The sequence below is a fragment of the Triticum aestivum genome, chromosome 6B, assembly GCF_018294505.1.
Source record: "Triticum aestivum cultivar Chinese Spring chromosome 6B, IWGSC CS RefSeq v2.1, whole genome shotgun sequence".
Taxonomy (NCBI): Eukaryota; Viridiplantae; Streptophyta; class Magnoliopsida; order Poales; family Poaceae; genus Triticum; species Triticum aestivum.
Genome location: NC_057810.1, coordinates 272,491,529 through 272,500,973, shown reverse-complemented (window position 1 = coordinate 272,500,973; position 9,445 = coordinate 272,491,529).

Here is a 9,445-nt window from a genome sequence, read left to right as displayed (position 1 = left end):
CCGATTGGGCAGCGGCGGCGGCGGGATTTTTGTCCGGCCGGACCGGACGTGTCCGGCGGCGCGGGGTGGAAGAAGACTAGGGTTAGGGGTGGATTTGATCCGAGATTTCGGGTGAGGGGGTCTATTTATAGGTAGAAGGAGCTACGAAGCTCCAAATGGAGTGCGGTTTTCGCCCACATGATCGTGATCGAATGACCGAGAGCATGGAGGGGAGTTTGCTGGGTTTTGGGCCACTTTGGAGGGGTGTTGGGCTGCAAAGAGAAAGGGGCTTTTGCGGTTACCCGGTTAACCGTTGGAGTATCAAACGACCTCCAAATGGCACGAAACTTGACAGGTGGTCTACCGGTGTTATACCAAGGCCACTTGGCAAGCCTCGGTCCATTCCGAGAAAGTTTATTACCAGCTCATGGAAAAATGTAAAAGGGGACGCCGGGGGACATAGGAGTGCCGGATTGCAAAACGGACAACGGAGAAAACGCTCGGAATCATGAGACGAACACATATGCGAATGCGATGCACATGATGACATAATATGAAATGCATGACATGAACAAAATGCAAAATGAGGAAAAACCCAACCACGGAGGGAGTATCATATCACAATGCCGAAAATGGCAAGAGTTGGAGTTACAGATATGGAAAGTTACATCCGGGGTGTTACAACACTCCACCACTACAAGAGGATCTCGTCCCGAGATCTAGGACTGAAAGAACTCCAGATATTCGGAACGGAGGTAATCCTCGCGCTCCCAGGTGGCTTCTCGGTCGGAATGGTGTGACCACTTCACTTTCAGGAATTTGATTGACTTGTTGCGAGTCTTGCGCTCGGTTTCTTCAAGAATAGCAACGGGGTGCTCATGATAAGAGAGATCTTCTTGGAGGTCAATTTCTTTAAAGTTGATAGTGCGCTCAGGAATCTTGAAGCACTTGCGAAGCTGTGACCCGTGAAACACATCGTGCACATTTGCAAAGTTGGATGGAAGCTCAAGTTGATAGGCGAGATTGCCTCTTTTGCCAATTATCTTGAAAGGACCCACATATCTAGGGGCAAGCTTCCCTTTGATACCGAAGCGACGAGTGCCTTTCATTGGAGAGACGCGGAGGTAGACAAGGTCTCCGATTTCAAAAGCCAAGTCACGGTGCTTGGCATCATAATAGCTCTTCTGGCGCGATTGCGCGGCTTTGAGATTCTCACGAATGACTTTGCACATTTCTTCGGCTTCTGTGATCAAGTCGTTGCCAAGAAGTTGGCGTTCACCTGTCTCGGACCAATTGAGAGGAGTACGGCACTTTCTGCCATATAGAATTTCGAATGGGGCCTTGCCCGAACTCGCTTGGAAGCTGTTGTTGTAGGAGAACTCGGCATATGGAAGACAATCTTCCCACTTCATGCCAAAGGAAATGACACAAGCCCTGAGCATATCTTCAAGGATTTGATTGACTCGCTCGACTTGGCCACTTGTTTGAGGATGGAAAGCTGTGCTGAAACGAATGTTGGTGCCCATGGCCTTTTGAAAGGAGTCCCAGAACTTAGAAGTGAAGATGCTTCCACGGTTTGAAGAGATCAATTGTGGAATACCGTGCAAGGAGACAATTCTGGAGGTGTATAGCTCTGCCAGCTGAGCTGCTGTGATAGATTCTTTGATAGGAAGAAAATGAGCCACATTAGTAAGCTTCTCAATGACAACGAAGATAGCATCATTTCCACACTTGGACTTAGGAAATCCAGTCACAAAGTCCATCTCGATATGGTCAAATTTCCATTCCGGAATAGCAAGAGGTTGGAGGAGACCAGCTGGTCGTTGGTGTTCTGCTTTCACCCTTCTGCACACATCACATTCATTCACGAATTGAGCAATTTCTCGCTTCATTCGAGTCCACCAATATGACTGCTTGAGGTCATGGTACATCTTCGTACTTCCAGGATGAATGGATAGGAGGGAATTGTGTGCCTCATTCATGATGACTTTTCTCAGATTGCCTTTAGGAACCACAATTCGATCCTCGAAGAAAAGAGTATCTTTGTCATCCAAGCGATAGCACTTGTATTTGGAAATGCCCTTGTCAATACCACGTTTCACCTTCTTCACCATGGTATCCAAGAGTTGAGCCTCACGAATTTGATCTTCCAAAGTAGGAGAGACTATGAGGTTGGCAAGAAAGCCTTGAGGAACAACTTGAAGATTCAGCTTGCGGAAAGCTTCACAAAGATCCGGTTGGAAGGGCTTGAGAATTAGAATGTTGCAATAAGCCTTTCTGCTCAGAGCATCTGCAATCACATTTGCCTTGCCTGGAGTATATTCAATACTTGGATTGTACTCTTGAATCATTTCGACCCATCGAGTTTGCCTGAGGTTGAGGTTGGGTTGAGTGAAGATATACTTGAGACTCTTGTGATCGGTGAAAATGTCCACTTTCCTTCCCAACAAGAGATGTCTCCATGTTATCAATGCATGGACAACTGCCGCCAACTCGAGATCGTGAGTGGGGTAGTTCTTTTCGTTTTGCTTCAACTGACGAGAGGTATTGGCCACAACTTTCTTCTCTTGCATTAACACAGCACCGAGACCTTGAAGAGAAGCATCACAGAATACTTCGAATGGTTTGGACTCATCAGGAGGAGTTAAGACAGGAGCTGTGACGAGTTTCTCTTTGAGGGTGTTGAAAGCGACATCACACTCAGGCGTCCAAACATACTTGGCATGCTTCTGGAGGAGGTTGGAAAGAGGCTTTGCAATCTTAGAGAAATTCTCGACGAATCTTCGGCAGTAGCTTGCAAGACCAAGAAAACTGCGGAGCTGCTTGACATTCTGAGGAGGTTCCCAATTCACAATTGAAGACACCTTCTCGGGATTAACAGCGATGCCCTTGGCGGAGATGATGTGACCAAGATAAAGAACTTCATCAAGCCAGAACTCACATTTGGAAAACTTCGCATAGAATTGATGCTCTCTGAGCTTGTCGAGCACCAATCGCAAATGTTTGGCATGATCCTGCTTGTTCTTGGAGAAGACCAAAATATCATCGAGATACACCAAGACGAAATCATTGGTGTAGGGGTTGAAGATAAAGTTCATCATTCGAGAGAATGTTGGAGGAGCATTGACAAGGCCGAAAGACATGACAGTATATTCATAAGAACCATAGCTTGTTCTGAATGTTGTCTTGGGGATATCTTGTTCACGAATGCGAATCTGATGATAACCCATACAGAGGTCAAGCTTGGAGAAAACTTTAGCACCTTTGAGTTGCTCGAAAAGCTCATTGATGTTGGGAAGTGGATATTTCTTGTTGATTGTCTTCTTGTTCAATGGACGGTAATCAACACAAAGTCGGTCCGTGCCATCCTTCTTCTGGACAAAAAGAACTCCACATCCCCATGGAGATGAACTCGGTCTGATCAAACCCAGACGCTCTTGTTCATCGAGCTGCTTCTTCAATTCCTTCAGTTCTTCATGTCCAAGCTTGTAAGGACGCTTGCAAACGGGTTCAGTGCCGGGCTCAAGATCGATAACGAATTCGACTGGCCGATGCGGAGGCATACCCGGAAGCTCTTCTGGACAGACATCTTGGTACTCACAAACGACTGAAATTTGAGAGATTGCGTGTAGCTCGCCCTTCTTATTGAGAGAAAACAACCGAATGGTTTCATCACAAGCGGAATAGATGATAACATCCTCAGAAGAGTGTGTCAATTGAATTTCCCTGGCAGCACAATCAAGTTGAGCTTTGTGCTGAGAAAGCCAGTCCATCCCGAGAATTAGATCGATATCAGAGTCACCAAGAACAATTGGTTTAGCCAGAAATCTATAGTCGCCCATCTTGATAGAAACATCTGGAACCATGTAGCTTGCGTTCATGCATTTACCCGGAGAGACAACTGCTAATGGTCTAGGCAAATCTTGGAAAGACAACTCATGCTTGGATGCAAATGGTTTTGAGATGAAACTAAGCGATGCACCAGTGTCAAAAAGAATTTTTGCAGGAATATCATTAACAAGAAGATTACCCATGATCACGTCTGAAGAATCCTCTGCCTGAGCTGCATTCATCATGTTGACCTTTGCAAACTTGGAATTATGCTTGACCACTGCATTGCTTGAAGACCTCACAGGAGGAGGAGGAGGAAGGCGCCTTTGGTTGAAGCATTTTTTCACATAGTGACCCTTCTGCTGGCACTTGTTGCAGGTCACCTCTGAGAGCGGACGGTGATAAGGAGCATTTGACCTTGGAGCTTGAGGCTGAGACTTGTTCTGGTAGCTTGGGTTGGGTGGGTGGGAAGATCCACGACCACCTGAGTTCTTTTGTTGATAAGGCTGACGGAACGGAGGAGGAGGAAGGTAGAACTTTTGCTGCTTAGCTGCGCCTTGAGAGGAAGAAGAAGACTAAACTGCATCCCAGATTCTCTTCTTAGAAGCCTCACACTTGAGCTGAGCACCTTCTTGCTTGAGGGCCATATTGTAGAATTGATCAAACTGAGTAGGCTCAACAAGAACGAGAGCTAACTGCAGATCCTCTCTAAGGCCACCTCTGAATTGATAGATCATACTCTTTTCATCAGGAACATCTTGTTTAGCAAAGCGAGCAAGTTTCTGAAATTGCTTGTTGTATTCGTACACTGACATGTTGCCTTGCTTGAGATTGCGGAACTCCTCACGCTTGCTCTCAATAACACTGGTAGGAATGTGGTGAGCTTTAAAGTCCCGACAGAAATCAGTCCAAGTAATCACTCGACCTCCTCTGGAATCCTTGTATTGCTGGAACCAATCAGCTGCTTGATCCTTGAGCTGAAAAGACATGAACTTGACGTAGTCCTCAGGTCTGACATTGCTGCATTCGAAATGCTTGTTGATATCCACGAGCCAATCATCGGCGTCTGTGGCCTCGACACAGTAGCTGAAAGACTTTGGCTGATTTGCAAGGAACTGGTTGAGGATAGGAAACTGAGGCTGATGGTAGAACTGCCCTTGACCTTGATTCCCTTGGTTGCCTTGGCCTTGGTTACGCTCTTGCATCAGCTGAATCAACAACTGAGCGTTGGCGTTAGTGGTTGCCATCAAAGTTTGCCATGCCTCCGGAGGTGGAGGTGGAGGTGGAGGGTTCGCCTGACTTCCATCACTGCGTTCCGGATTCTGACGCGTTGGCGGAGCCATCCTGAAGAGGGTGACATCCATTAGCATCTTGATTGACAGATAGACAAGTTGAATCAACGGATAGAAACTGCAACATATAGTCTTCACAATAAACATTCAAACAGGGATGAACGAATGAATTCCAAAGTAAACATCACGTCCATTAAGGTGAGAAGCCACTTGATAAGAGATTGATGAATGAAAATAAAAACAAGGTATGAATGGAACAAATAAGTGGTAAGGATTACCCAATCACAAACCAAATATCTGCGGGAAGACGTGCTAGAGCTACTTGAATCCCACCTATAAACTCCCGAAACTTTCCGGTTATGCAATCAGGTGTTGGGGATACAGGGGAAGCAATATATCTCACCCAAACTAACAATCCCTACATCCAGCTGTATCCATCCGTCAACACATAACCAAGAAACCTTCGGAAATCGTGTACCTCAACCTTCGAAAAGCATCCGTTATACGAGTCATGGCAATACTCCCGTACTCACCTCAGTACTGGGTTATCGGGGTTATCTCACCAACAACTGCATAAAAGAGATTTTCGATGTCGGCAAAACTCAGGTATTCCAGAACTGCAACGATAAAATTGTGACGACAACACCTCGGAGCTCAACTCCCCGGGACACTGCCACAACCCCTAAATGTCAGGAGGCACCAAGAACAATGTTCTCGTCACAAAACCATCGGAACGATTCCAAGATACCTGCGTGATCCTAAAAAAAATTTAGTGAAATTTGAGGAGAGGAGAGTCAAAACATCTACGTCAGGAGACCTCACCAGAGCGACGAAGGGACTGAGGAGTAAAAAGAATCCTACTCTCCGATATATATAATCTTAAGACTCAAAACATTTTTGTTCTAGACTCAACATCACTAGCAAGCAATCAAGCAGGGGGCTCCTAAGTCGGGGATGACTCTGATTACCAACTTGTAACGCCCTCGATGCGGCTATATCTCCCACGTGTCGAAGCATGACATAGAGGCATAACCGCATTGAAAGCAATGTCGCAAGTGAGGTAATCTTCACACAACCCATGTAATACATAAGGGAAAGAGATAGATAGTTGGCTTACAGTCGCCACTTCACACAATACATAAATAAACATCCATCATTCAGTTTACACTCAAGGTCCGGCTACGGAACCAAAATAAAAGAAGACTACCCCAAATGCAACACAGATCCCCGATCGTCCCAACTGGGCTCCACTACTGATCGTCTGGAAATGAAACATAGTAATGACCAAGGGCCTCATCAAACTCCCACTTCAGCTCAGTTGCGCCATCTGCGCTGGTGTCACTGGTACCTGCATCTGTTTTGGTAGAATCTGTGAGTCACGAGGACTCAGCAATCTCACACCCGCGAGATCAAGACTATTTAAGCTTAAGGGAAGGGTGGTGTAATGAGGTGGAGCTGCAGCAAGCGACTAACATATAAGGTGGCTACGATCACAAAAGAGAGTGAGAAGAGAAGCAAGGCACGGTCGTGAAGCAAGTAGCGATCAAGAAGTGATCCTGAAACTACTTACGTCAAACATAACTCCAACACCGTGTTCACTTCCCGGACTCTGCCTAGAAGAGAACATCACGGCTACACACGCGGTTGATGTATTTTAATTAAGGTCAACTTCGGGTTTTCTACAATCGGACATTAACAAATTCCCATCTGCCTCATAACCGTGGGCACGGCTTTCGAAAGATAATACCCTGCAGGGGTGTCCCAACTTAGCCCATCATAAGCTCTCACGGTCAACGAAGGATAAACCTTCTCCCGGGAAGACCCGATCAGTCTCGGAATCCCAGTTCGCATGACATTTCGACTATGGTAAAACAAGACCAGCAAAGCCTTCCAAATGTGCCGAAAAATCCCGATAGGAGCTGCACATATCTCGTTCTCAGGGCACACCGGATTGTCCAAACTTCCGATAGGCCATTCCAGAGTTGCCCGTGGTGGCCACCGGCGGCTGACAGGTTGGACCAACACTCACGACGAGCACTGGCCCGGGGGGGGTAAATAAAGATGACCCTCGGGCTCGCAAAAACCCAAGGGAAAAAGGCTTAGGTGGCAAATGGTAAAACCAAGGTTGGGCCTTGCTGGAGGAGTTTTATTCAAAGCGAACTATCAAGGGGTCCCATAAATCACCCAACCGCGTAAGGAACGCAAAATCAAGGAACATAACACCGGTATGACGGAAACTAGGGCGGAAAGAGTGGAACAAAACACCAGGCATAAGGCCGAGCCTTCCACCCTTTACCAAGTATATAAGGTGCATTAATTAAACAGGAGATATTGTGATATCCCAAAGGATCCATGTTCCAACATGGAACCAACTTCATCTTCACCTGCAACTAGCAACGCTATAAGAGGGGCTGAGCAAAAGCGGTGACATAGCCAAACAAAGGTTTGCTAGGACAGGATGGTTAGAGGTTTGACATGGCAATAGGGAGGCATGATATAGCAAGTGGTAGGTAACGTAGCATAGGCATAGCAAAAGAGCGAGCATCTAGCAAGCAAAGATAGAAGTGATTTCGAGGGTATGGTCATCTTGCCTGCAAGGTTCTCAGAGTTGTCGAAGGCTTGATCCTCGTAGGCGTTCTCAACAGGTTCCTCGTTCACGTACTCGTCTCCCGGCTCTACCCAAAGCAAGAACACAAGCAATGGAACCACAATCAAACATGGAGCAATGCACAAGCAATATGACGCAATACATGACATGCTATGCGAGATGTGATATGCAATGCATATGTGTGCTCCTGTAGGAAAATGATGAACAAGGCATCAACTTGGCAAACCAAGTATGCCGCTGGAAAGATGAGATGATTTCGGTTGATATAAAGATCACCGGAATCGGATGCACGGTTTGCAAATGGCAATCAAAACAAGAATGACACAAAGCTGTGATTAACAGCACGATGCTACTTAGCATGCAACAAGAAACTATGCTACAGCACCCCAACATGCAAACAAAGCATATGGAAGTGATCTACAAAAGATGCTTAACAAAAGAGGAACACTGAGCTACGACTAAATCACATCATAACATCTTCAAACAAGCATGGTGAAAGTGCAAAAATATCAGGTTCACAGACTTAGTGAAAATACTAGTATGCCAGAAATTAACATCAGGAAGGCATGTTTAGAGCAAGCAAACAACAATCTACAAGAACTTATAATAGCAAAACAAGGTATGATATGAATCTACTCAAAGCATAGATCAAAAGTCCCTTACTGACCATAAGTCAAAAAGGAACATAAGAAATGATGGCACCCATGTAAACATAGCAAGTTTCATTACAGATCTCAGACTTAGCAGAAAAACTGGACATGGCAAAAACAGATAACAAGTAGGCATGTTCGTGAGCTCGATGCACTCACTACAGAGTATCTCATGATAAACTAAGCATACACCCATCAAGAAGACATGGCATAGAAACTATACATGGCAAGAACAACATCATAGCATACACGGATCAACTACAACAACCTTGTGAAAATTGAATATCATGTAAACAATCTGCCAGGAAATATTTTGTAGCAAAAGTAGAGCACGAAAATGACATGCTAGACTACTCCATAATTGCAAACAAAGGCATGAATGGATAGAGCATAACCATATGTTGAAAACACCCTTACTGAAGTATCTCTAAATATGCACGGATCTCTCTGTAGCAACATGTTTACATGGCATCACAATAACAGCAGAACAGGGACTAAAATCAGCAATATCACGAAGCCTAGTTTGCATGCTTGTGCTAGTCACCACATTGATCACAAAATTACATGGCATACACCCCTGTAAAGCTGGCATGGCATAGATCAAAACATATGTAGGGCTCAAGTTCATAAGATGCACACATTAATCATGGCAAAAATGATAAAAGTGCAAGTTCTGTTAAGAAACAGAAACTAACATCACATAGCCCTCTTCCAACAGCATTTCGGGCATCAACATGAGCTCAAATGTAAATGATGCAATGGAATGAAATGATGTACTCATTGAGACGAACAATTTGGTATGCTACACGCCCAAAACGGAGCCACGGGTGCAAAGATGTGATGCTATGAAGATGCAACAAATTATCACAGATTAAGGACTTAGTGGATTCGGGGGGAGAAGAAAGTCAACCGGATCTGGATCTGGGCGCGTCTCCCGAGGTTTGCCGGAGCAGCTTCGCCGGAGAACGGCCGGGGAGGACGAGGACGCCGGCCGCAGTGGTCGGGGACGGAGGGGCCCGGCCGGATCCGGTCGGATCCGGTGGCGCGGGGCGGTAGGAGGCGGCGGCGCGGGAAGTCCGGCGATG